The following is a 27,828-nucleotide window of genomic DNA, read 5'->3' as shown; positions in this document are numbered from 1 at the left end:
CTGTTGACAGGGGAAGAGCATGGACTTAGAGTCCATGAGAGCTGGGTGCCAACCCTGACCTGGCTTCTGAACTTGTTGTGTGAACTTGAACAAGCCTTGGTTTGCATGTGTAATGGGGGGTAGGTCTGTGTGATGGAATCATGGCACACATTTACCATCATGCCATACGCCAACGCCTTTTTCTGAGTTACTTCGGGAACATTAACTCATCTAAAGCTCCCAATAGCCCTGTAAGGTGGGAACTATTATAGCCCCCTTAGAGCTTTCCCTCTTTGCAGGAAACAGAGGCACAGAGTTTACTCAAGGTCATAAGGCAGAGTTTGGTGTGGAACCTGGGAAATTTGATTACAGCCCCTGCTCCTCCCTACCCCAGGTAAAATTAACATAAAATTAACCATTACCTTTTTTTTTTTGGGCTGCACAGCGCGGCATGTGGGATCTTAGTCCCCAGCCAGGGATTGAACCTGCACCCCCTACAGTGGAAGTAAGGAGTCTTAACCACTGGGCCTCCAGGGAAGTCCCAACCATTAACATTTTATTTTTAAAAATTTTTATTTATTTAGTTTTTGGGCTGCGTTGGGTCTTTGTTGCTGCGCGTGGGCTTTTCTCTGATTGCGTCAAGTGGGAGCTACTCTTCGTTGCGCTGTGCGGGCTTCTCATTGCGGTGGCTTCTCTTGTTGCAGAGCATGGACTCTAGGTGTGTGGGCTTCAGTAGTTGTGGCACGTGGTCTCAGTAGTTGTGGCACGTGGTCTCAGTAGTTGTGGCTCGTGGGCTCTTGAGTGCAGACTCAGTAGTTGTGGTGCACAAACTTAGTTGCTTCGCAGCACGTGGGATCTTCCCAGACTAGGGCTCAAACCCTTGTCCCCTGCATTGGCAGGTGGATTCTTAACCACTGTGCCACCAGGGAAGCCCCATTAACATTTTAAAGTGAACAATTCTGTGACATTTAGTACATTCACAATGTTGTGCAACCTCTTTCTAGTTCTAGTACATTTTCATCACCCCCAAAAGAGACTCTACCTGCTAGCAGTCACTCCACAGCCTTCCGTTCCCACGGCCTCTGGCGGCCTCTAATCTGCTTTCTGTCTCTATGGATTTACTTATTCTGGACATTTCATAGAAATGGACTCATACAATATGTGGCCTTTTGTGTCTGGCTTCTTTCACTGAGAATCATGTTTCCCAGCTTCATCCCCATCATAGCATGAATCTATACTTCATTCCTTTTTATGGCTGCATAATATTCCATTGTCTGGATAGACCAGAATTTGTTTATCCATCCATCAATTGATAGACATTTGGGTTGTTTCCATTTCTTGGCTGCTATGGATAATGCTGCTATGAACATTCATGTGCAAGTAACTGTTTCAGTCCCTGCTTTCAATTCTCTTAGGTCTAAACCTAGGAGTAGAATTCCTGGGTAATATGGTAACTCTATGTTTAACTTTTTGAGGAACTACCAAACTATTTTCCACAGTGGCTGCATCGTTTTACATTCCCACTACCAATGTTCAAGGGTTCCAGTTTCCCCACATCCTTGCCAGCACTTGCTATTTTCCTTTTTTTGATTATGGGCAACTTAGCAGGTATCAGTATCTCATTGTGGTTTTTAGTTGCATTTCCCGAATGCCTGATGATGTTGAGCATTGCACCCTGTGAATACCATGAGTGAGAGTACTCTGTTAGGGGTAGGTAGAAGCCAAATGGGCAGAAATCTTTGGAGCCTTACAAATGAATAATGGGAGGCTCTTGAAATCTACAAGAAACCCTCCTGTTGTTACAGCTTCCTGATGGCTGAGCCATGCCATCGCAGCAGACAACATGGAAGCACAGAGGTAATTCACCCAGGGAGTGCTCCTTTGCCTTTTTTTTTTTTTTTTTTTTTTTTTTTTTAAATCTGTAGTATCCTGAATCCCGGTCTATGTGACTCTCCACCGAGTAAAGAGAAAAAAAAAATCCCTCCGGAATTATGAACACCTGCCATTTCATCTGTTCTAGTGTTTCTCCATGGTATTTTCTACCATCAACATTAGAATCAATTGAGTAGCTTGTTAAAAACACACATTCCCAGGTCCCCACTGTAGCCCTTGCTGAATTTACAGTCATGGGGTGGGGTCCAGGAGTCTGCATTTTAACAACCTCTCCAGGTGGTTTTAGTGCCTGCTGACATGTCAGAACCACTGGTTCAGGGGCTGTTTGTCATTCACACTTGCATGTGGATTAGTTCCAGCAGACTGCCCCTTGCTCCAAAATCTGTGTTGACAGTAGCCCACTGCCCCCTTCCTTAAGGGACCAGCGGGAGGGCAGGCAGCCATCAGAACCTGGATCACTGTGGTATCTGGGGAAATATGGGGGTCCAGAGCCACTGGGAGGATGTGGCAGGAGGGATTGGAGGAAGCCACAGGCAAAGAAACTTCCTCTTCCCTCAACCTATGGATTCTGGCTTCCATGCCCTGGGACCCAGAGGTCAATTATAGCATCAGTTAAGTAGGCTAGCCTGGAAACCAATCATAGCATCCATTTCCCCCTCAAAGCGATATTACACAAGTTTCAAACAACTAACCTAAAATGAGCTCAGGGAGCATGACCCTTCCATTCTGTGGCATGGCTCGTCCCAGTAGTTGTACAAAGGGAATTGTCTCCGTGGTGTTTGGGTTACTTCCACCCTTGACACTTAAAGGCATGTTCTAAATCCAGCCGGTGACTGGGGACCACTCATGAGACCCAGCAGTTTCCACTGCCATGTTGGTTCCTCCTTCCTGCTTCTCAGGCCTCTTTATCCCGGTCAAGGGCCAGTTATGGAACGTGGGCAAAACAAGACAGAGGAGAGGGGAAGCTAAGAAACAAGCAGCTGCAGGGAGCAGCTATCATGGTTTTACTTGAATTGCATTTTCTATTCTGGAGACCATGGGGGAGACCTGGCTGGAAAAACTACGTGAAGGCGATAGTGTTGGCTGTGCCTGGAGTTCCAGAGACTGCAAAGGAGCTGGTTTTACTTGGGTCACGTGATGCTGCACAAGTGAGGCTGGGCTTGGAGGCAGGACACCTGGCCTTGGCTCTTGTAAGCCCTTGCTCTCTCTCTGGGCCTCAGTTTCCCTGTATATAGAATGAGTGTGGTTAATGGTTTCCAAGGGCCTTTCTGGCTGTATCATTCTGAGAGTCTGTCATTACTGTCATTTCAGTGTCTGGTGACGTGGGTAATTGTGCAAGTGAAACAGGAAGTAGGATGAGCTCTCCTAGTGAATGGGATTCCTGCTGCTTGCTAATTATGCTTTAATCAGGGTACAATGCATACTCCCACACTGTATCAGTTATGGCAAGGTACAGGTATTTCACCCAGCCGAACATTTCAGGTCTGGGAAAGAACCAAGCTAGATTCAACTCCTTCTCCTGGTTCTCAGGGACTGATGTTTATTTATTTCCAAATACTTGCACAGTGAATTTAGGAAACCAGGAAGTCTAGAGTTTGATCCAACCCCTTACTTTCTCCCTTTCTCAAATATTTTGAGCCAAGTACTGTCTTAAACTGTCTCATGGTATTTACACTCTAGGGGGCGGGAGAGAGTTAAAAAATAGAGTGTGTTGGTGCCTGCAGTACTCACAGGTATTTTCTCTTGGAATTCCCCTACTCATAGGCCCTGCTGAAAGGCAGGTTTAGGCACCGTATTTGTACCAAGTCTCTTCCCTGTGTTCAGTTGGTTGGCCGGAAACCCAATTCTGTCTTTCTCAATACTTGAACCAAGAGACACAGTAACTAACCAGCTGGTGGTGGGCTCTGCTGTCTCCCATGAGGAACCAGTAGCGAAAAGAGAAAGGTGGTCACGAGCGAGGGAAGCAGACAAGAAAGCCCATGGGGCTGATAAGAAAGACCACAGGGCTTCTGAGAGCCAGAGGAGGAAGTTTGGTTTCTATAATTGCAGTTTCTATTCCCTGATTCCCTCTAATTTGGTTCCCATGCTCATGAGTTTGCCTGATAGAGCCTTGCCTTCTGTTTCTTACAACTGTTGCTCCCTGACGTGGCTGAGAGTAGGGCTGTGCCTTATTTATTTTGGTGTTTCCCTGGCACAAAGCAGAGACCTGTGCCCTTAGTAGGCATTCAACAAATGTTTGTTGGATTTAATTGAACAAATTCCATCCCATCCTCTGCCCCATATGTAGGTGGCCAGGTACAAACTGAAGAAATAGGAAGCAGACCTTGATTTAGTCCAAAGTCAACTTGGGAAAAAAATACTGTAGTGGGATGAAAATAAACCTATACCTAATAGTTAAATCATTAAATAAACCTATAAATTAAACCTTTAGTGGAATTAAAATAAAATGCATAACCTAATATACTCAATAAGAGCATCTCCCTTCCCCCCCGCAAACATTTGCTCAATTCCTATGTACTAATTTTCAGGTGGAACAGTAACTACTTGCCAATAGACCATTTGGGCATAGACACACTTTATCATGCATTCAGTTGTTTAACAATATTTTAAGGACCTACTTGTTTCATTCAGTAGTTCCTTTGAACCAACCTACCATATTAAGCTGTAAACATGTCTTCATTTTCCTCCTGATTTGTGGGGTCCAGTGCTTCATTAAGTTCACATTCCCCAAACCAAAGAAGAAAGGTCTTATTAACCAGCTAGTATGAAATCAATGAGGAAGAATAGCTGCTAAATCAAGTCAACCAACCACCTTAAATCAACCCAGTGCTCCAATCTCAAGCAGACAAGCTCATTCAGACCTACAGCCAAGACACTGGTGGAAAAACAGCCCCCACTGGAGCTCAAAACCACACTTACCCAAGTCTACACATTCAGAGTCCCACCCACTGATGATTCACTAGACCTGTAATAAAAGTGCTGGGGATGAGAACAGGTGGCTCAGTGCACCAGTTGAAATTTAAAACCTTACCAACTCCTGCTGCAGACATGAGGCTTGACCCCAACAGGACACCCCACAATGGGAGCCCTCTTCTGGACGGGGAAATAAGACCCTAGTGCCCATTTTACCAAACCGCTCTTGCTCATGTGTAAGTGCAGATGTAAAGTGCTGACTGCTTCTTTTTTGGCATTGCTTTTTAATTATGGCCATCAATAAATCATTCTGTCCTTGAACAAGACTTGAGAATGGCCCTAAGGCAGAGGCACGATTCCTCAGGAACTAGGCCAACAGAGAATGGGTTGCTCACTCCTCACCTCTTCCTTTAATCTGCTGTCAGAAACAGAAACGTTCTCTCTTCAAGAAGCCTTGGAAGCAGACGGAAGCAGACGACTGCACTTGCGTTCCATCTGGGAAGTCTGTTAATACACAGTTCTACCCTTGGCCTGCCTTACCAGCCACTGTCACAGAAATGGGATCTCCCCTCTCTTCTGCATTTTTTTCTGACTTCATTTCCCCCTCTTACTGGTGTAGTGGGCTGAATGGTGCCCCCCACGCCTCCTCAAGGATATGTCCATATTCTTATTCTCAGAACCTGTGAGTGTTGCCTTATTTGGAAACAGGGTCTTTGCAGTTGTAATTCAGTTAAGGATTTTGAGATGAGGAGATTATCCTAGATTATCTGTGTGGGCTCTAAGTGCAAAGATAAGTGTCCTTACAAGAGGCAGAAGAGGAGAAGGCACAGACAGAGAAGGCAATGTGACCACAGAAGCAGAGATTGTAGTTATGTGGCCACAAGCCCAGGAATGCTGGCAGCCATCAGAATTGGAAGAGGCAAGGAAGGCTTCTTCCCTGGAGCCTTCAGAGGGAACACAGCCCACTGACACCTTGATTTTGGACTACTGGCCTCCAGACTTTCTGTTGCTTTAAGCCACCCAGTTTATGGTACTTTGTTACAGCAGCCACAAGAAACGAATACACCTGAGCCCTCAGTCTCCGGTGGTTCCAGTTTCTCCTCTCATTCAAGGCCTTGGAATCCTGAGCAGTCATGATTTTTTGCTCCACTGCTCTGGTGTTTTGGGCCAACCCTTCCTCTGTGTGACGCATGGACCTGCAGCACTGGTATCACCTGGGAGCTTGTTGGAAATGCAGACTCTCAGGCCCCACCCCAGACCCACTGAACCGGAGTCTGCATTTTAACCAGATCTCCAGGTGATTCATATACATGTTCAAAATTGAGAAGCACTGGTAGGAGAAACTCTAAGGTGTCAATCAGATCTTTTCTCCCAAGTATCCTAGTTTCTTCATGTCATATCTGTTAAATATGACATGGAGGTTTTGTAAAAACAGACCAAACTCTTAGGTTAGAACTGCATGCTGATGTGTCATGCATAATATGACATGATGTCTGAAATTTGCTATAAAAGATTCAAGGAAGGAAAGAAGGAAGGAAGGAAGGAAGGAAAGGAAGGAGGAAAGACAGGGCCTTGGGTGAGGACAGTGGAACAAGACTGGCAAAATGTGGACACATTTTTGCAGCTCAGTGCTAGGTACACGGGGCTTCATTGTGCAATTTTCTCTGCTTTTTTCTGCAAGGTGGAAATTTCCCTAGTGAAAAGTTAGGGAATATCCTAGTTTCCCAGCCTTCCTTATTTTCAGTTTTTTTCCATGAATCCATTTTTATCCCTTCATGGAAATGGCTGGTGTTGGAGGGACATCTTTTCTATCTCAGTCTGTGGTTTTCTTTGCTCTGTTTGTTCATGTTTGTGGTTTTGCTGGCTTTCAGGACTTCTTTCAGCAGAAAATTGTTTCTGGGGGAGCAGGATGGGAGCTGATTAAGGTTTATGGCATCTTCTAACTGGGTTTCCAACAACATCTGCTGGGCTTGTGTTGTTACCGGCAGCAGGAATTCAATTTCCTTTCTCTTTCCCTACCTCTCTTACTTCTTTCAGATTTTTTGTTCACTGGCTAGACTATCATGTATGTGACCTTTGGCTCTCTGATTTACATGTGATTTGCATATTACACATCTAGTCCAGAGGTTCTGAATTAGGGGGTGATTTTTACCTCCCAAGGAACATGGGGCAGTGTCTGGAGACATTTTTGATAGGCACAACTAGGAGAGGGATGCTGCTGGAATCTAGTGAGTAGAGGCCAGGGATGCTGCTAAACACTCCACAACACACAGGACAGTCCCCCCAAGGCAAAGAAGGATCTGGCCCCAAATATCAATAGCGGGACGTTGAGAAACCCTGATCTAGTCTTAAAGATCATCCAAGCGCATTTCGCCACACTTTTTTTGCTCTGTCCCATGAAGGAGAGGTGGACTCATGACTGATTACAACATCTCTGAGGAATTTTTACTTCTTATAAGTTGATTTTGAGATAGAATATAAGTGACTGCTCATTTGTGCAAGTTGTGCCCTGCACACCTTCAGGGGACACCATCCACATAGTATTCATGAAAACAACCCTTTCAGAATTGTGAAGCACATGGTCTACACAGCTATAAGTGGTTGCTCCAATTTTGGGGTTGCCCTGGGGGTTCTGGAACTGGGAGAGACTTTATTTCTGGCCACCATGAACCCTGAGCACGCCAGAGAGTGTCCTTTCAAGAAAAGAGGAAATGTGGAACTTTGAGGACCTCACTTGCATTATTCTAGACCATTGTCTCGTTGTGGAACGTCTCCTTTTCACCCCTGGGCCATATCCATTTGACTAGATCTAAAATTGTCAGATTATAATATCATGGCTTTTGTTTGAAACATGGTGGTGATGGCTTCTTATTTTCAGTCAGTTCCTTGGGGGAGGAAATACAAGCTGCTGCCATAAGACTTCCTATCCACCCACTATTTGCTTGGCAGGATTGCCATAGTTTCAGCAGCATAACTTATTCTTGCTGGTCTTCAATCACTTTGCAATAAAAACTGTGATTGCAAAAATGTTCATTGTCATTACCAGTGATGGAGCAGTAAGTACAGGCTTCTGGAGAGGGAGAGGGAATTGCGTGACTTAAACTAGCAGAATGAGTTGCTCACCCCCAGAGAATGGCTTTTCATTTTGGCAAGGTCTGAGGGAAATTATGACAGAGTTCAGTGACACAGAGGGACAGTGCTGGGAGGTGTGGTCACTGAATCCACTGGGAGCCTGTGCCCTGTGGGCAGCCCCATGGATGGAGTTGGTGTTTCTTGGGACTCAATAGTACTCTGGGTCATCGACTGCAACTCGCCCCATCCCCACGCTGTTGGGCTCAGGCTGGGTGGTAGATCACTGAGCTTTCTGCCAGTCCTTCTTCCATTGTTCCTCCCTCTGATAACAGTCCCTGACTTTCCACTTGGGACCCACTACCATCCCCCCACAATGGGTGATGTGGTTTGTGTGGGACTTGCCATTCCCCACCCTGACCTGGGGGTGGGCATGTGGTCCCAGCTTGGGTGGTCAGCATCATTCCATCCCCCCACAGAGATTGGTTCTGAGAAGCAAATTGGTCCAATGAGAGTCAATCTTGGGAATTTTGTGGTCACTCTTAGGAAAGAGAAATAGAGAGGAGGAGAGGGAGAAGTAAAGAGAGAGCTTGATCGTTCTGATGATATAATTTGAGGATCTGGATGTAGCCATGCCTGTAACTATCAATTAATTATGTGTTATGGTTTGAACTGTGCTCCTCAAAAAAGATATGTTGGAGTCCTAAACCCCAGAGCCTCAGAATGTGACCTTATTTCGAAACAGGGTCATTGTAGAGGTGAGGTCCTACTAGAGTAGGGTGGGCCCCTAATCTGAGTGACTGGTGTTCTTATAATAATATGGTCATGTGAAGACGGAGACACAGGAAGAACTCCATGGTTTGGATGGAGGGTTGGAGGGATGCATCTACAAGCCAAGGAATGCCAAAGATCACCAGCGAACCACAAGAAGCTAGGAAGAGACAAAGGATTCCCTACAGCTTTCAGAGGGAGTATTGCTCTATCAACACCTTGACTTCAAACTTCTGGCCTCTAGACTGTGAGACAATAAATTTCTGTTGTTTTAAGCCACATAGTTTGTGGTGCTTTGTTATGGCAGCCCTAGGAGATTAGTATAAGTACTTTCAAATTAATAATCTTCCTCTTCCTCCTCCTTCTTCAAAATCATCATCATTATCATCGCCTTTGTCTAAGCAATAGAGAGGGTCTCCTATGGATGTGGAGACTGTGATGTGGGGTGTCCAGCCTCCATGGTCAGTCAGTGCCCCTCTTGCATCAGCCCCTAGGCCTCCAGGGTTAGACCATAATTCTGGGGCTTTCTGGAGCTCCATGCTGGGGCATCATCCTGTTACCTGTTGCCTTTACACAAAGACTGATGCTCACCCCCTGGTTGTCTGGGCCCCATCCAAGACCTATTCATGGTAGGCAGAATTAAGACGGCCCCAAGATTCCTGCCTCGGTTATATACACCTTGTATAATTCCCTCCCCTTGCACATGGGTGGACCTGTGGCTGGCTTCTAACCAGTGGACATGGAAAAGTTGAAGGGATTTTGCAGATGTAACTAAGGGCCCTAACCAGTTCACTGTGAGTTAATCCAAAGGGAGATTATCCCAGGTGGGCCTGACCTCCTCAGGTGTGCTCTTAGCAGAGGGTCTGGACCCAAGCTGCCATGGGTTCTACAGCTGCAAGGAAATGAAGTCTTCCAACAATTGCGTAAGCTTGGGAGAGGACCCCGAGCCTCAGATGAGACACCACCTCAGCCGGCACCTTGATTGCAGCCTTGTAAGACCCTGAGCAGAGGACTAAATTCAGCTATGCTCGGACTCCTGACGACAGAGAGATAATAAATGGGTGTTGTTCTAAGTTGCAAAGTTTGTGGTTAATTTTTATGCAGCCATAGAAAATGAATATGGCATTCCATTTTAAGGAACTACCAGGTGCTGTGGCCAAGACCCCTGTGTGTGTGTGTTTGTGTGTGTGTGTGTGTTTGTGTGTGTGTGTGTGTGTGTGTGTGTGTGTGTGTGTGTACGTGTACATGGAGGTGGGGGATGATGAAGGGTGGGGGATGGAGCCAGGTGGGAAGGAGAAAACTACCTTGGAGGAAGTAATTGCCCTTCTTATGAGAGATAAGAGCAGTTTGAGCAACATGCAGACCTGCTCAGTGCCCAGCCCTGGGAGCTGGAGGGAGAACATCGCCCCCAGTGTCAGGTCTTGGGAGCCTCCACCCTAGACAGAGGCCCCACTTCCACTGTCTTGCAGGTGGTGCTGGGGGCCAAATACTTGGAGGAAAAACATACCCTTTATAAAGATGCAAAGATTTTCTCACGTGAAGAGATGATGAGGTAGGATATTTTGAATTAATAGTCAGCTTTATTTTTAAAATCCTCTCTCCTGTATTCTTTCCTTCATTCAAACAGTCAGGATTTTTGTTTTTCATGCTCCGAGGAAAGGATGCCATGGGAGAAAGTGAAGAAAGCAGAGACTCCTTCTGGCTTTGGGGTGTCACACGCTCAGCCCATTGTGGGAGCCATGGGGGAGTTCGGGTGTAGAGGAAGGTTTGGGGGGGACCCAGGGGAGTAAGAGCAAATCTCTCCTGTCTGATTCCCTGAGAGAGGAAGGAAAGAGGTGGAAGGATCCCCAAGAAAGGGGCTGTTTGTCCTTTACTCTGGTGGAACTCCAGAGAGAAGGAAACACCCCCCACAAAAGATCTGTGGGATTTGGGAGCAGAAAGGGTGGGAGCCCGAGCTGTGCGTCAAGCCCTAGAAAGACGGCCAGACCCTGGAGACATGTAAGTGTGTAGCTGGCCACCGTCTACACTGCTTGGCCCAACAAGAGATGCTCAAACAGTATTCGTCAACTGAAAGGATGAATACATTGTAAGCCCTCTACAAATTCTCCGGGAAGACTTTCTTCACCAGCATCAGGAAAGCCGATGAGGGTCCATGTGATTCTAGCTCTGGGGTGAGGGCTCAGCTATTCACCACACCTGACAGCCCCCAGGCATGGAGAGGCCCTGCTGCCCAGATGTGGACCCAGGGGGCCCAGAGTTCTGACCCAACGAGCCAAGTCAGCTAAGCCTTATGCCCAGGGCATGGCCTCTCCCTGCTGTGCTCCCTGCCTGGGACCACCTGGTCCCTAGCCCCTTGGACTCTGTCTAGGACGCTTGGAGGGGTGGTTACGTGGCTTCTCAGACCTGAGCCCTTATGGGAGCTGCCTCCTTGTGCAGCTGAGCTGAGAATCAGGGAAGCAGCATCATTTCCTCACCTCTCCTCTGAGTTAACTTGCCCCAAGGTGTTTGTAAGAACTCCATTTAATTAGTCGTTGGGCCCAGAGAGCCCCTTTTATCATACTTTGTGTCAGGCCTACCCCTGGAACCTGAAGAGGTCTTTGGGTGCTGGCAGCACCAATTTTTACCCATTATTTTTTCTGTTACGGATGATGCTTTTCCAGTGGACTGGAGTCAGACAGAGGTCGGCTTGAGCCCAGCTCATGAAGACAAGTGCTGGTGCTTTTGCTGGTTCTAGGGTGGCATCTGTGTCATTAATACAGCGTATTCAGGATGTCTACCCACTGCCTGGGAGCTCTGAGGATGTGCAACATTTAAAGGTATTTGGAATACCTTTGGACTACTTAATTAGAAGGAAGGACACCAGAGGGCTGTAGGCCTGCTAGAGGCAAGGATTGAGGACCAGTGTCTGGAACCGTCCAGGGCTGAGTTCAAATCCTGCTTCTGCCCCTCAGCTGCTGTGGGACCTCAGGAGAGATTTGTACATTCATGGACCTTGGATATCTCAGTTGTTCTGACTTCTTATCACTGTTACAAGAATCGAAGGATATGATGATCGTGGTACTTGCTGAGCATTTTTGTAAGCCAAGTAGTGGTTCAACCACTCAAGACAGGGGTTTTCAGGACTTCCCTGATGGTGCAGTGGTTAAGAATCTGCCTGCCAATGCAGGAGACACAGGTTCAAGCCCTGGTCTGGGAAGATCCCACATGCTGCAGAGCAACTAAGCTTGTGCACCACAACTACTGAGTCTGTGCTCAAGAGCCCACGAGCCACAACTACTGAGCCCTCGTACTACAACTACTGAAGCCCACGCTCCTAGAGCCCGTGCTCCGCAACAAGAGAAGCCACTGCAATGAGAAGCACGCTCATTGCAATGAAGAGTAACCCCTGCTTGCCTCAACTAGAGAAAGCCTGAGCACAGCAACGAAGACCCAATGCAGCCAATAAATAAATAAATAAAATAAATTTATATATATATTAACAAAAGATGGGTTTTCAGCTGGGGGCCAATTTGTCTCCCAGGCAGCTTTGGGCAGTGTCTGGGGACATTCTTGGGAGGAGGGGGAACTCCTGGCACCTAGAGGATAGAGACCAGGGATGCTGTCCAACATCCCACAGTGCACAGGATGGCCCCCACCACAGAGAACCATCTGGTCCCAAATGTCAGTAGTGCTGAGGCTGCAAAACCCGTTTTAAAGCAGTGACTCTCCACCAACTCAATAAATGGCAGGTAGGTTATAAATAAGGGGGACAGAGGAACATGTTTTTTCTATAAGGGGTGAATTAAAAAGAGTACCTTATATTTATAAATTTTGTTATTTATAGGCAATACATCCACATGGTCCAAGATCTAAAAGGTACACAGGATGTACAATCCAAAGTCTCCCTTCTACCTCGTCCTCTTCCTGGAGGAATCAGTGTTACCAATTTCTTCTTTTTAGAGGTCCTCTGTGCATCTATAAGCAATTGTATGCACATATATACACACATGTTATACACACACACATATGCATGCTACACATATTCTTTGCATCTTGCTTTTGTCACTTAATCCATCTTGGAGATAACTTCTTACTGGACACAAAAAGCTTCCTCAGTTTTTCTTTTAAAGGTGACAGAGTATGCCATTCTATGCATGTCCAGTATTTTACTTAACCACTCCCCTCTGGATGGATAGTCACGTTGTTTCTATTTTCTTTTGCTCTTACAAACACTAATGTAATGAATATCTTTGTATGTACATCATTTTCCACCAAGCAAGTATGTAATGGTAGGATAGAGTCCTACAAGTGGAATTGCCAAATAAGAAAGTTTTGTGCATTTGTAATTGTATGGGATGTTGTCAAATTACGCTCCACTGAAGCTGTACCTGTTTCCATTCCCTGCTGGCAGTGAATGTAGGAGAGGTGTTGGGGGGATTTTGTAATTTAAAAAATTTGCTCTCACTGTTTGTATCTTCTCATCAGAAGCCTTCTGGGAATAAATAAAAGGTGAGTGTGCCTTACCTTACAATATTTTGTGCCCATTGTATTTTCAGCATTCAGGGACCCAGAGTCTGCCCATGGGAGATCTTTTAAGTGTTATGAAGTTAATGCCCCTGGAAAGTGGCGTTCGCTTTCTCCAGAAACGGGCTCTTTAGTTCCTGCTTCCTGGTGCTAATAGTTCCCGAATGACTTGCCTCTCAAAGAGTTTACATGTAGGAAAATCTCTCTCAGCAATCTCTCTCTGAGTGGTTGCTCAGCTTTATTTTTTGAGTTTCTGATTCAAACGCACCTTTGAGAGTCAGGTGGAAGTGATGAAAACCTCTTCCAGCAAAAAGGCACCGGCAGTTTGCCCATCATGTCAGAGGTTCCTAGAGCTGCCCTCGGACCCCAGTGAGTGGCTCTCTGGGTGGGGGTAAGGTTCATGCTACCAGCACCCCTCCTTGCCCTGCGAGAGGGGTCTGCAGAGTCCCAGCTCAGAACTGGGCAGAACCAGTTTTGTGTGGCCAGGGACACCCTTGTTCCTAGACTGGCTTCTCCTTTCCCACTTTCTGACCGAGTGACTGGTCAGTTACTCAGCTTTGCTGAGTCATCGTTTTCTCACCTGTGGCCGGGGACAGTGCTTGCTTTGCAGTATCATACTGGTGATAATGGAGGCAAAGCACCTGGCACAGAGCCCTGCATCAGGCTCACATTTGAGAAATGGAAGCTAATGTTAGTCTTATTGTAGTGGAATCCTTTGCATCCTGACTGCCTCCTTTTCTTATTTTTTTTCCTTTTCTTCCCCCATCCTCAAAGATTTTTATTTAATTGTTATGTGGTAGGGCCAAGTATTTTTATTTTTTAAAAAATTAATTAATTTTTTGGCTGTGTTGGGTCTCTTTTGCTGTGCACAGGCTTTCTCTAGTTGCAACGAGCCGTGGCTACCCTTCCTTGCAGTGCGTGGTCTTCTCATTGTGGTGGCTTCTCTTGTTGCAGAGCATGGGGTCCAGGTGCGCAGGCTCAGCGGTTGTGGCTTGAGGGCTCTAGAGCACGGGCTCAGTAGTTGTGGCACACGGGCTTAGTTGCTCTGAGGTATGCTGGATCTTCCCGGACCAGGGCTCGAACCCGTCTCCCCTGCATTGGCAGGCGGATTCTTAATCACTGCACCACCAGGGAAGTCCCTATTCTCAAATTTTTATTGGAGTGTAGTTGATTTGCAATGTTGTGTTAGTTTCAGCTGTACAGCAAAGTGAATCAATTATACATATACATATATCCACTCTTTTTTTTTTGCGGTACGCGGGCCTCTCCCTGTTGTGGCCTCTCCCTTTGCGGAGCACAGGCTCCAGATGCGCAGGCTCAGCGGCCATGGCTCACGGACCCAGCCGCTCCGCAGCACGTGGGATCTTCCTGGACCGGGGCACGAACCCGTGTCCCCTGCATTGGCAGGTGGACTCTCAACCACTGCGCCACCAGGAAAGCCCTTTTTCTTTTTTTTTTTTAAGATTCTTTTCCCATATAGGCCATTACAGAGTATTGAGTAGAGTTCACTGTGCTATACAGCAGGTTCTTATTAGTTATCTGTCTTATGTATAGTAATGTGTAAATGTCTTTCTGTCTCTCTTTTAGATTGGAATCTCTTTATTTGCTTAGTGGCAACTGAGATTCTGGAACAATCACGTTCCTTTCTGTCACAAAGACCTTGTACATGCTGTTCCCTCTGCCTGGAATGCTTTTCCTTCCTCTGGACTCCTGAGGTCTCTTTCACTCACAACTTAACTGCCCCTTCCTCACAGAACCCTTCCCTGCCTCTCTGAGTTCAAGTCAATTTGCCCTTGCTGTCTTCTCCTGGAGAAGCTCTTCTCTTTCTTCTTGGTGCCTCTCTGACTTGTAATGACATCTGTTGGTGTGTTTACTTGTCTAATGTCTGTCTGTCTCCCCCGTTGGATAACATGCTTCAGGTGAGCTGGAGGTGAGCTTAGGCAAAGGCCCTGAGGCCGGTGGGAGCTGGTTGGAGGCCCAGGCAGGGGACCTTTGTGATCTGGAGGGAAGCTTGTGAGGGGAAGAGAAATGAGAGAGGTCAGGAGAGAGCAGGTCGGGGGCCAGGCCATGGGGACCTTCTGGATCACTGAAAGACAAAATTTGAATTCTCTTCAAAGATCATACGTGTCCCTCCAATGCACCAGTATTAAGCAGGGGAGTAACCTGATCTAACTGATTACTTTAAACTTTAATGTTTTATTATTTTTATAAAATTCTTTTAATGATTTACTTTTTAAAAAGATCACCGACCACGATGTGAAAGGCGGGGTGGAGGGTAGGGAGGAGGGTAGGGTGGAGGGTAGGCTGGGCCCGGGCTTTGGGGAGATCCCTTAGGAGGCTGCAGCCGTGGTCCCCATTCTGCCTGCAGGCCATGGGGTCTAGAAACAGCCCTGTGCATCCCTTAGTATTCTAAGCTAGTGCTTCTTCCAGGGGGTGACCCCAAGTGGCATTGGCTGCCTCGGTCTCCCCAGAGATGACTGAGAATCAGCTCTGTTTCAGGGAACTACGGATGCGGGGTTTCCGCCCACATCATGGCCTGGCTGCAGGGCGGAGCTTACCTGAGGTGGTGGTGAAGTGAGACGGGGAGGTCATTGTCATGAAGGGCGGTGTGAGGTACTTGGCCTTCACGCCCTCCCGGCCAGGTGGTCCATGTTGGGGGTGTCCACGTCCTGGTCGTAGTCCTAGCGGAACCCATGAAAGGAGATCAGCAGCAGCTTGTGGAAGCTCTTCCTCCTGGGATGGGGTGGCAGCCGGCCCAGCCCAACAGGACGGGCAGCAGCAATGCTAAGGCCCTGGGCCCCGTCATGTCCCCAGTGCCTCACATGCTCACATCGCTAAGTTCACGGCCTGCTCCCACTTTCTCCCTTTTTTTTTAATCTGCAGTTGATCAAAGTCCACATTGATAATTCTGCTCCAGCTCTGCTGTGGATTAGAACACCTGGAGCGTAATGAGTTGGCACGTTCGACGTGATGGAAAAGTTCTGGAGGTGGATGGTGGTGGCGGCTGCACAGCACTGTGAATGCACTTAATGCCGCTGCACTGTGCACTTTAAAAAGGTAGAAAATGCTAAATATTATGTGTATTTTACCACGATAAAAAAAGACAAACAGTGTGAAATATTTTGGACTCTTACACGAATTCCACTATTGTGAACATTTGGAGAACAAATTAGATTGGAGCTTTCCTTTACTCAATATAGCCTGTTTTTATAGGGAGAACAAATTACTGTTCATTATGACTATGGAAACAGCCACTGTGGATTGAGTGCCCAGAGGGCTGGGAACTGTATATACATCATCTATTCTATCCCATTTAATTTTTTTGAAACCCTAGAAAGATTATTAGTTGAAAATTCCCTATAAGAATTACAAAAAATCATTGTGGTCCAATAACAATAAAATTTACCATTTTTTATAGGTCAGAAACTTGGTTCTGTATAAAGAAAGGAAGAACATCAAAGAAGGAATAAGTAAAGGTAAATGTAAAATTAAAACTTTTGTTTTCCTTCTGTTTAGTTGATCTAACAGGTAATAGTTTGTTCACACTAGTAATAACAAGGTATTTAATTATGTATATATCATATGTATGTGTATATATGTAAGTAGAGAAATACTTAACATAAATCTAACAAAATATGTATGAGATCTATATGAGGAAAACTAGAAAACTCTGTTGAATGAAATCAAAGAACTAAGTAAATGGAGAGATGTTTCATGTTCATGGATGGGTAGGCTTAGTATCATCAGAATGTCAGTTCTTCCCAACTTAATCTATAGATTCAATGCAGTCCCAATCAAAATTGCAACATTATTTCATGGCTATTAACAAACTGATTCTAAAGTTTATATGGGGAGGCAAAAGACCATTCTACTCTTGTTTGTATGAGTTCAACTTGCCATTTCTTTTTTCAGGGTTCCACATATAACTGGTATCATGCAGTATTTGTCTTTCTCTGGTTTATTTCATTTAGCATAATGCCCTCCATGTTCATTTATGTTGTTGCAAGTGACAAGATTTCCTTCTTTTTTAAGGCTGAATCATATTTCAGTGGTCTGTGTGTGTGTGTGTGTGTGTGTGTGTGTATGTGTGTGTGAGAGAGAGAGAGAGAGAGAGAGAGAAAGAGAGAGTATCACATTTTCTTTATCTGTTCATCCATTGACAGGCCCTTAGGTTGTTTCCATACCTTAGCTGTTGTGAATAATGCTGCAATAAACATGGGAGTTCAGATCTCTCTTTGAGATTAAAAAAAAAACATTTTAATCATTTGCAAGTGGACAAATTTAGTGACATTTAGTACATTCACAGTGCTGTGCAGCCATTACCACTATCTAGTTTCAGACTATTTTCATCACCCAAAAGGAAACTTCATACCCATTAACAGTCACTCCTCATTCCTCCCTCCCCCAGCCCGTAGCAACCACTTATCTCCTTTCTGTCTGTTTGGATTTACCTATTCTGGACATTTCATATAAATGGAATAACATAATATTTGGCCTTTTGTGTCTGGCTTCTTATAATGAGCACCATGTTTTCAAGGTTCATTCATGTTGTAGCATGTGTCAGCACTTCATTCCATTTCATGGCTGAATAGTATTTTTATATATCCATTCACCGGCTGATGGACATTTGGGTTGTTTCCACCTTTTGGCTATTGTGAATAATCTGGCTGTGAACATTTGTGTATGAGCTTTTGTTTCAATACTCTCTGCTTTCCACTTACGTTTTTCAACATATTTATGAGATGGTTTTTACTTTGTAGCTGAATAAACAGCTCAGAGAGGCTGTAGAACCTCTTCAAGGCCACACAGCAGAAGTGAGGCTGGGACTGTAATTTTAATACTTGGCTACACATTTGCTGCACACAGGGGTTTAAATTCCCCAAGGGAACAGGCTTAAGCATCCACCCATCCACCCCACATTTATTGAGCACATACTATGTGTCAGGTGCCAGAGGCACAGAAGTATAGATGTCAAGGTTGCCTGTGGGTGGCTCAGAGTCCAGGGGACAGGCAGACAAATAAGGGGGTCCTGCCAGAGGTGTGAATGGGAGGTGACACAGGAGAACAGGGAGAGGGTCCTAACTTGGAGAAGCCAGGAGGAGGAGGGCTCCCTGGAGGAGGTGGTGCTAGAATTGAGTTTTGCAGGCTGGGAAGAATTAGCCTATTGGAAGCATCTTCACTCAGCCGCTCATCCAGATATGACAGCAGTCTCCTAACAGATATGCCTGTGGCTGCTTTCTACAGGTACATGGATGACATTTACCTTTGCAGCTTTGGAGAGATCTGTGAATTGTATAAAGATGTCACCAGTGGGTTTTCTAGTGACAGGAGGTGACAGTCTGCCTAGGTTTTCAGGTGAAGTTTTCAGAAGGTTTTTATCTTGATGTGGGTGGACTGTGGGCTGGATATCAGACTCAGAGGAGATGACCCATTTCCCTCTTCCTGAAATTGCCTGATAATTCTGTTCCAAGTATTCGCTTAGGTTGAATTTTTGGGGTGAGGACGTGGTGTGTCAGGGGTGCTCCATTTTGTATTTGCATAACTTGGCCTCTCTTATTAATTAGCATGGTGTTTTGCTATAAAAGGGAATTTTGTAGAATTTTGTGATGAGTATGCAGCGAAGCAGTTGAGGGTATTTTGCAGCTTGCAGGTCTGGGCTCACATCTCTTCTCTGGGCTTACATTTTACACTTGGGGCAAATCTCATAACCTCTCTGTGCCTCTGTTTCTTTCTCTGTAAAAAGGAATAATGATATATTTCCTGAGGTTGTGAGGCTCCAATGAGATGATGCATGTTGACAGGAATGCTTACTGCTCATGGGATATCCACATGCACCCCCTCACTTCCCAGTCCCCTTGTAATCGTGGGCCATGTGTTTTGAGTGGAAGCCACATCTATGACTTCCAGCCTGAAGCTTTCAAGGGCTGGTGCATAACCATCTCACCCTCTCATCCCCTGCCACAGTAAGTGTGGAAGGCTTGCATTGAGATGGTAGAGTCTCCATCATCCTGGGTCTCTGAGTGACCAAATAGAGCATAGTCCCCAGCTAACCCGTGGTGGACATGGAATGTGAGAAGTCAGCCTCTGTTGCCAAGCCACTGAGATTTTGGGGTTAATTTGTTGTTGTGGCATAACCTAGTCTATCCTGGCTAATGCAGCAGGTAAGCACTTACATGGGTCCTTAGTACTGGTAAGTGCTCAACAAATGTTAGTTACTTTCAGTACAATAATAAATTGCTACTGATAGTTTCTTTATCTGATCTAATGATGCCAATATGCTATTTTGTGCTTGGACAAATTGGACTTGGCACTCCTTCCGACACGTGGAAAAGACAGATGATTGAGGGCCAATAAAACATCATTATCTTTAGTTTGCATCCCTGGATACCCTTGGTGGCAAAGAACAACGTATGCTACTCTGGGGAAGCCAGGCCTGGAAGGGAGCTGTTGTTACCAGGATCAGGACTGTCCGAGGCCAGGCGTTCTTTGGTCAGGAGAGAACTCTGATTCCCTGGTATGTAGATTCTCCAAGGGAATGTGAATACTGGTACTAAGTAGTTTGGCTCTTTGGGAATTGTATATTAATCACTTAGGCCCTTTTAGGGACAACACATATATATCTCAATATTCTGGAAAAACATAAAAACACATAAAATACATAAAAAACAGCCAGCAGTCATGCAGCAATCCACCATGGCCACTGAAACTTCCCCAAAGTGCAACATTTTGTGTAATCAACAGAGCTTAGTGGAGGTGGCTGGCTAGAGAGAATTCTAATTGTAGTCACTATAATGCTTATGGTCACAGCATTGCAGTGTATCTTGGTTTCTCTTTGGTGAGCTCTGGTTTGGAAGGTATAAATCCATCATCTGTTTTAGCAAATATTTATTGAGCACTTTGGATGGGGTGGAAGATGAAATATGGAGGAGAGAGTAAGTCTCTTCCTGGCCATTATGTTTTCAAGCTGTCCTAGTACTCAGCAGTGGGTCATGCAGGCTTGAGGGTACCACAGTTCCAGAAGCATCTCCCACCCATGCCATTCTGGACTAGATTCTTCTTTGCCAGCCCAGTAGAGCCGTCTCTGACTCTTACTTTCTTTTGCATGGCAGTTATATCAGTTACTGGGAATTGTTACAGAAGTGCAGTGCATTTTGTGAAACTTACGGTTGATCAAGAATCCCATTAAACTTTGTTAAGAACTCTACATGTTTATGACATAGTTACTAGAGTGGAGATGGAGAAATTTCCAAACACATTATAGGAATCATCCCAACAGAAGGTAATAGTCAGAACTCTTGGTTGCAAGTGACAGAAACCCACGTCTTACTAGTGTAGGTAAGAAAAGGGACTATGCTTTAGTCTGGTTTGCCCTCAAAGACCTGAGGGACTTCCCTGGTGGCACAGTGGTTAAGAATCCACCTGCCAATGCAGGGAACACAGGTTCGATGCCTGGTCTGGGAAGATCCCACATGCCATGGAGCAACTAAGCCCTTGCGCCACAACTACTGAGCCTGTACTCTAGAGCCCGCGAGCCACAACTACTGAAGCCTGCATGCCTAGAGCCCGTGCTCTGCAACAAGAGAAGCCACTGCAATGAGAAGCCCGCACACTGCAACGAAGAGTAGTCCCTGCTCACCACAGCTAGAGAAAGCCCGCGTGCAGCAATGATGATCCAACACAGCCAAAAATAAATAAATAAAACAAATAAATTTATATATATTAAAAAAGCAGACCCTGAAACAAGGATGGGAGTGCAAGTGGTTTATTTGAGAGGTTACTCCAGGGAGCACCCATAAGGGAGTGGGGAAGTGATTCAAGGAAGGGAAGAAGGCCAACATGGCGAGTTTTAGTCTGGGGTGAATGCAGTACTAGAATGGTGAGTACCAATGGGCTATGGGCATGGCATCTGCAAGAGGCCTTTTGAGGCATGATTTCCCATGTCACTGAAGTCATTCTGCAGAAAGACAGGGATGCAGCTGGGCTGTAGGAACCAGGGACTCACACATTACCAGATCTCTCTCTCCATCTCTGTGTCTGCCTTTGTCTGCATATCACCTCAATTTTCTCTCAGTGGGGACTGGCTTTCTCCATAAGGTGAGGAGTGTGGCCACAAATGCTCCTCTTTGTCTCACTCCAGAGTTCCTGTCATCACAGAGCATGTCTATATTTTCCCAGTTCCAGCTAGGAAAAACAAACCTGAGGGAAGAACTCTGATTGGCCTGTTTGGGTTAGATGCCCATCCCTGAACCAATCAACTGTGGACAGGGGGGCGGAGTCGTGTAAGAACATGGCAGCCCCCACCAGAGCCATGTGACTGGGGTAGGAAAAGGTGCAAGTCTCAACAGAAGGGAGGGGCCCGTAGGCTAAAAAAAAAAAAAGAGATGTCTGTGATGAAAGGAAAGGATTAGGAGATGCATCCTGTTAAACCTGTTACTGATTGGGACTTTGAACATTTTTTTGAATATAAAGTTTCACTGTGGTTCTTTCAGCATGATTTAGCAGAAAGGTAAAATCCTAGCATGAGCTGAACATTTCCTATGGGCAGGCTGTTGCTGTGGATTCAAATACTTATTGATTGATCCAAAGATCAATTACAATGCTTCTCAAGGGATGTAAACTCTGATAGGGTCTGCTTATGATGGGGCTGATATCAAGCAAGAGGAGAACTGGCATGTAGGACACTCTAATTTCTTTCTTCCATTGAGTACTGTCAAGTTTAGGTTCTGGCTGGCAGTGGATGCACCTGGAGGGATGGTTGCATATAAAGGATTGTGTGTGTGTTTATGTGTATGTTTGTTAGGTATTTTCCAAAGATGAGAGCAGCATCCCACAAATGCCCTTTTGCAGTGTGATTGCAAACTCTTCATTAAGAGGTGGAGTTTATTTCCCTCCTCTTGAACCTGGGCTGGCCTATGACTTGCTTGGACCAATAGAATGCGGCTGAAGTGAGGGTGTCTGATGTTTGGTCCTAGGCCTTTAGAGCCCTTGTAGCTTCTTATTTTTGCTCTCTTGGAAGCCAGCACCAAGTAAGCCCTGGATCTTCTGCTGAAGGGGCCATGTGGAGAAGGGCTCTGGAGGATGAGAGGGCACATGAAGAAAAACCAAGCTCCCAGCCACCAGCAGCACCATCTGCCAAGCATGTGTGTGAGGCCATGTTGACCTTCCAGCCCAGCTGAGGCTCCAGCTGCATGTAGACACACAAGTGAGCCCACGTGAGACCAGCAGAGGAAATGCCCAGCCATCGCACAGAATCATGAGAAATAACAAATTATTGTGGTTCAAAGCTACTAAGTTGTTTTTTTTTGCGGTATGCGGGCCTCTCGCTGTTGTGGCCTCTCCCGTTGCGGAGCACAGGCTCTGGACGCGCTGGCTCAGTGGCCACGGCTCACGGGCCCAGCTGCTCCGCCGGCATGTGGGATCCTCCCAGACTGGGGCACGAACCCGTGTCCCCTGCATCGGCAGGCGGACTCTCAACCAATGCGCCACCAGGGAAGCCCGCTACTAAGTTTTGAGTGTAATAGAAATAGCCCACGAGGGTGTGAGCATGTGGGGTACACAATTCCCATCTGCTGAAGATCCATGAGTTCCTAGGATCCAACCCAGAGCCAACTTATGTCCTCAATGTCCTTCTTGTTTGAAACTTTTATGAAAATTTTCTTTAAAGACAATATTTTTAGAGCAGTTTTAGGTTCACAGCAAAATCAAAAGAATGTACAGAGATTTCCCATATATCCTCTGCCCTGCACATGCACAGCCTCCCCCATTATCAACATCCTCACCAGAGTGGGACATTTGTTACAATTGATGGACCTAACACTGGCACATCATAGTCACCCGAAGTCCATAGTTTTACAGCTCACTCTTAGTGTTGTACATTGTATGGGTTTGGAGAATTCCTATGAAATTTTCACAGATTTGGACCATCCTCAGGGAAATCCCAAAGCTCAGAAATTATTTTGCCTCCTGGAATCTTCCACATGTGGTTGAGCCTTAGCAATTCTTAAGAAGGATCTGAAATGAATGAAAAATTTAAAAAATGTATTCCTGTGGCTTCACTTTGGCAAGGTTCATGTTGAGTGTTCAGCTAAGTGCTCGTGTTAATAAGCCAGATAATGTTTTCCAAAACTGCTATGGCCTCAGGGTTGGCAGGATTAGAATGGCCTCCCGGCATCTCTGACATACCTATAAGGGTTGGATTCAGCTGGAATGGACCCAGGTCTCTTTGGGCTAATATGCTGTTTCCTTAAGGCAAATGCCACGTCACATCCCCTCCTAGAAATCTCCACAAATACAACCCCAGAAACATTGACAGAATATTGCTTTAACTGAAGATTTCAGGAGAACATAGAAGAGGTAATGTCACACATCACATGGTTAAACCTCCATCTTTTGTAAAGTTCCTCACTATATGGCCACGTCATTCTGTCCTTCCTCCCCATAATCTCTCCTCTCTGCTCTCTTTAGCCACAGCCCTTTCTCCAACCACACCGTGCCTTTCAAAACCTCTTCAACTTGCATGCTTCCTTTGGCAAAATCTTTAGCAAACCTGCATGTCTCTGGGGGACCTTAGTCCACTTGACACATATGGACATCCAACGACATCATCTTCACTGCTCCAGGGAGCCCTTCTGGTGCGGATTCCATGCCTGCTGGAGAGCTCATCCTATCTTCAGCTGAACTCTTGTCTTGTAACTTCAAATCTGTTCTCCTTGTTTGATATCTTGGGCCATGCTAAACAAATCGAATTCCTCTTTCTTACAATAGATATTTGGAATACAGCCATATTTCCTCTCTTCCCCTCTTTCCCTCCCTTCCTCCCTCCCTCATTCCCTTTTCTTTCCAGAGCGGGGGTTGGCAGACCTTTTCTCTGATGAGCCAGATAGACCTTGTGTCCCTGACTGTCTCTGTCACAACTACTCAGCTCTGCCACTGTAGCATGATAAGCAGCCATAGACAATATGTAAACAAATGGACTTGGCTGAGTTCCAATAAAACTTTATTTGCAAAAACACACTGCAGGTCTCGTTTTTCCTGACCCCTTGCACTGGCATATTCTCTCTAGACTGAATATCTCTATCTCTTTTGACCATTGCTTATTTGTGTGGCTTTGATTTTCTTCTCCATTGTGGCAACCATTTTCTGAATGCCTGTTAGTTTGTCTATCTCCCTTAAATGTGGCCCTGAGAACAAGATGCATACTCTGCAAATGTGATGATGTAACACTTTCTCCTGCTGCATTTTGAGCAGGAAAAAGAGAGCAGGAGTGACTATCACTATCACACTTGGAAACTCCAACTTCGTGAAAATTTGGTGGGACATCTCTGTGAAGGATGTAAACCTATTCATCCACAGGCTGGCAGGAAAGAAACCAGAAGCATGATCTGTCGAGCGTGAATTTAATATTTGATGTACAGAGATCTCTGGCTTTCTGACTGAGATTAGAAGGGGAGGTCTTGTCCACAGAAAATAATTTCTATCCCCAGGTGAGGAACCAGCAGATAATCGTGTGAGCAGAACTTCCTGAGAACAAAGATGAGGGGAAACAGTGGTGTTAGAAGAGTGAAAAGGTCAATAATTAAGGCTACGACTGTGCTGGGAGAGGAGAAAGAAGAAATTAGACTGCCAGGTGTGAATAACAAGAAATCTGATTTAATTAGCAGTGCAGGACAGACACTGAAGGCTTCTTTATTCCTCTCATAATCAAAAGTTTTTGTTTAGACTGGGTGGGGGAGGAAAAGGCACATATGTTGAGAATCCTGTTTCAGTAAGTATGGAAGGAGGATTTTGGAAAAGGTCTCAGAAGAAGGAGAGACACGTGGGAGCTCATTGGAAATCCCCAGAGGCTGAGCCCCCTCTTGGCATGATGCAGGGTTGGGAGGGAGTGGGATGGCATTCAGTCAGGTCTTTACTTGTCCAACACAATCACCTCTTAAACGTTGGCTGTTCTCACAGCCTAGTCCAGACACTGTCCTCTGCTCTCTCTGGACTTGCTCCTAGGTTGGCCCTTCCATTTCCATAGCTTTAGCTGCTGCTCCTTGGCTGATGACCCTCAAAGGTCCATCTCTGTCTCCTTTGAATACCAGCTTACACATCCAGTGTTTTTCTTTCTTTCTTCCACTTGTCAGCAAAGTCAACATCTCATGCTTAACACGTCCAAAGCCAGCAAAGGCAAACTCTTTCTTTTCGTCCTCCTCCCTCTCTGTGCCCCAGCCATGCCTTCCCCATTCCTTAAATAGCGCACTGGCTACCCAGCTGTTCAAGGCAGTAAACCAGGCATTGTCCTCTTTTCCCCTCTTCCATCAGCAAGTCCTGTGATTCTGAACTTTATCTCAACTTGTCTGTTTTCTCTGTCTTTGCTGCCAGGACAGGACATCATATCTCAGCCGGGCTACGGCAGTGGTCTCCTAACTGGTTTTCCTGCTTCTGCTCTCAACCCTTAGCAACCCATTTCCCGCCTGGAAGCTAAAGGGATCTTAAGGTCCCTGCTTTGGCTTCCCACTGCATAGAGAAAAAAAAAGCCAGACCTTGGGTCTCCTTCAGGCTCCTGCCCACCTCTCCACCTCCTTCCTGCTTCCTCTTCTTTGCCTACTCTGCTTCAGTCACCCTGGCCTCCTTTTGGGTCTTTGGACTCAGCAATCTTTTTCCTACCCCAGAACCTGTTATTCTAGCCTGGAATGATTTTCCTCTGCTCCTCCCCAAACTAGCCTCTGCTCATCCTTTAAGTGTTAGCTTAAATGTCCACTCCATAGAGAGGTCTTTCCTGACCCCTTTTATGAAGAGGACTCTTTGTTATTCTCCACTTCAGCCTCTTGCTACTCTCATCATAGACTTTATTATTTTTTCTTTTTCTCCCCCAATAGCAATAAGCTCCTCAAGGGCCAAGGCACACCTACCTTGTTCATTGTTGTGTCACCAGCACCCAGCCCAGTGCCTGACACATTTCTGGATAAATAAGTCCAGAGTGAAGGGGTAAAAAAATGGAGAGTTACTTCTCTGAACTATAGATGATGAGGTTAAACACCTTGTGTTTTCCTTAGTCAGAAATTATGTGCAATTAGGCATACAGTAAATGATGATGACGACAACATCTGTGTCTTGCCTAATGTTCATCACCAATCGCTAAATTAGTCAGTTGTGCCTCTTTTGACAGTTCTGCTTTCAATATAATGATTTGTTTCTTTTTTTTTTTTTTTTTTTGTGGTACACGGGCCTCTCACTGCTGTGGCCTCTGCTGTCGTGGAGCACAGGCTCCGGACGCGCAGGCTCAGCGGCCATGGCTCACAGGCCCAGCCGCTCCGCGGCATGTGGGATCTTCCCGGACCGGGGCACGAACCCGTGTCCCCTGCATCGGCAGGCGGACTCCCAACCACTGCGCCACCAGGGAAGCCCTGATTTGTTTCTTTTAACTTATGTCTGTTGGCTTTGTTTGGGCTCGTTAGCCTAACAAAGTGGCAGATTGTGTTGGTATTTGCTCTATTATTTACAATGTCATTAACTTTAAAAATGCCTTTGCTTTGGGTAAGAAGCCCTAGTTAGGACAGTGTATTAGTCAGGATGGTTTGGGTTATGCTGTTGTAACAACAATCCCCAAATCATAGTGGCTCAATACAGCAAGGTTTATTCTTGGTCATGTTATGTGTCTAGTGTATATCTGGGCATTTTGGGGGTAGTGTGTCCATTGTTAGTCACTCAGGAGTCCAGGCTTTTGAAAGTTCCATCTGCATGTGTCTCCTTGATAACCAGCACAGGGGAATCCTACAGTCTCTTAAGTGTTCTACCTGGAAATGACATGAGTTACCTCTGCTCATGTTTCATTGGACAAAATAGATCACATGGTCATGCCTAACTTCCGTGTGCCTGGAAGGAGAGCCAAAATATTTGTGAACAGCCTCATTGGCTGCTCCCATCAGTTACACAGAAGAACTCACTTAAATACAGTTACTTATTTGTGATTCCTCCCAAGTTCTGAAGTGAATTCTAATCCGTTAGCCTTCAGAAGATATGTTCATTTCCAAGCTCTTATTGGGCACTGTTTTGTTTCAGAATGTCAGACTTAAGACTGTTCTTGGAGGACAGTATGGTGTAATGGTTAAAAGCAGGGCTCTGATGTTAGTTTGCTTGGGTTCAAGTGCAATTTCTACTGCTTGTTGGTTGTGTGATCCTTACCTTTTTATGCTTCATCAGTAAAATGGAGATAACAACAACAACAATAATATTATCATCTATCCCTATGGGGATATCCCAGTGATTGAAACATATGGGCTCAAAGTACTATTTATTATTATTATTGGTTTGGGGGGTTAGTTACTAAATTTTGTCAAAATTAGGAGTTCAGCAACTTTGAACGTTTGGTTGGGATTTATCAAAGGAACAGGTTGCTGAAGAGTAAGGATTAGGGAGAGGGGCAAAACTTAGTTGGTGTTTTAAAGATTGTGGATTTTATTTGTACAGACTTGGGGCTGAGTTCTATCTCAAGTGCCAGATAGTGAGGCAGCCTTTGCTAAATTCTATTGCTTTCCTGGGCTTCAGCCTCATCTATAACAAATGGAGTTAAGAGCATCCATTTTTCAGAGTGGAAATAAAGATGATTAAGTCAGAGGGAATGGAAGTAACTTCCATCGATGATCAAAAGTGTTAGTTTACTTCCATATTAAATTTCTATTACTGGGTAACAAATTACCACAAACTTAGCTGCTTAAA

At 45.5% G+C, this 27,828-nt stretch overlaps 1 pseudogene; it reads right to left on the bottom strand.

The window, feature by feature from the left end:
- The window catches only part of LOC101322457 (ectonucleotide pyrophosphatase/phosphodiesterase family member 7-like), a 77,180-nt pseudogene that overhangs the window by 10,203 nt on the left and 39,149 nt on the right, over positions 1 to 27,828 (bottom strand).

Source organism: Tursiops truncatus, chromosome 15 (genome assembly GCF_011762595.2).
Source record: "Tursiops truncatus isolate mTurTru1 chromosome 15, mTurTru1.mat.Y, whole genome shotgun sequence".
NCBI lineage: Eukaryota > Metazoa > Chordata > Mammalia > Artiodactyla > Delphinidae > Tursiops > Tursiops truncatus.
Note: the sequence above shows the minus strand (reverse complement) of the source record. Positions and strands in the feature narration are given on the sequence as shown.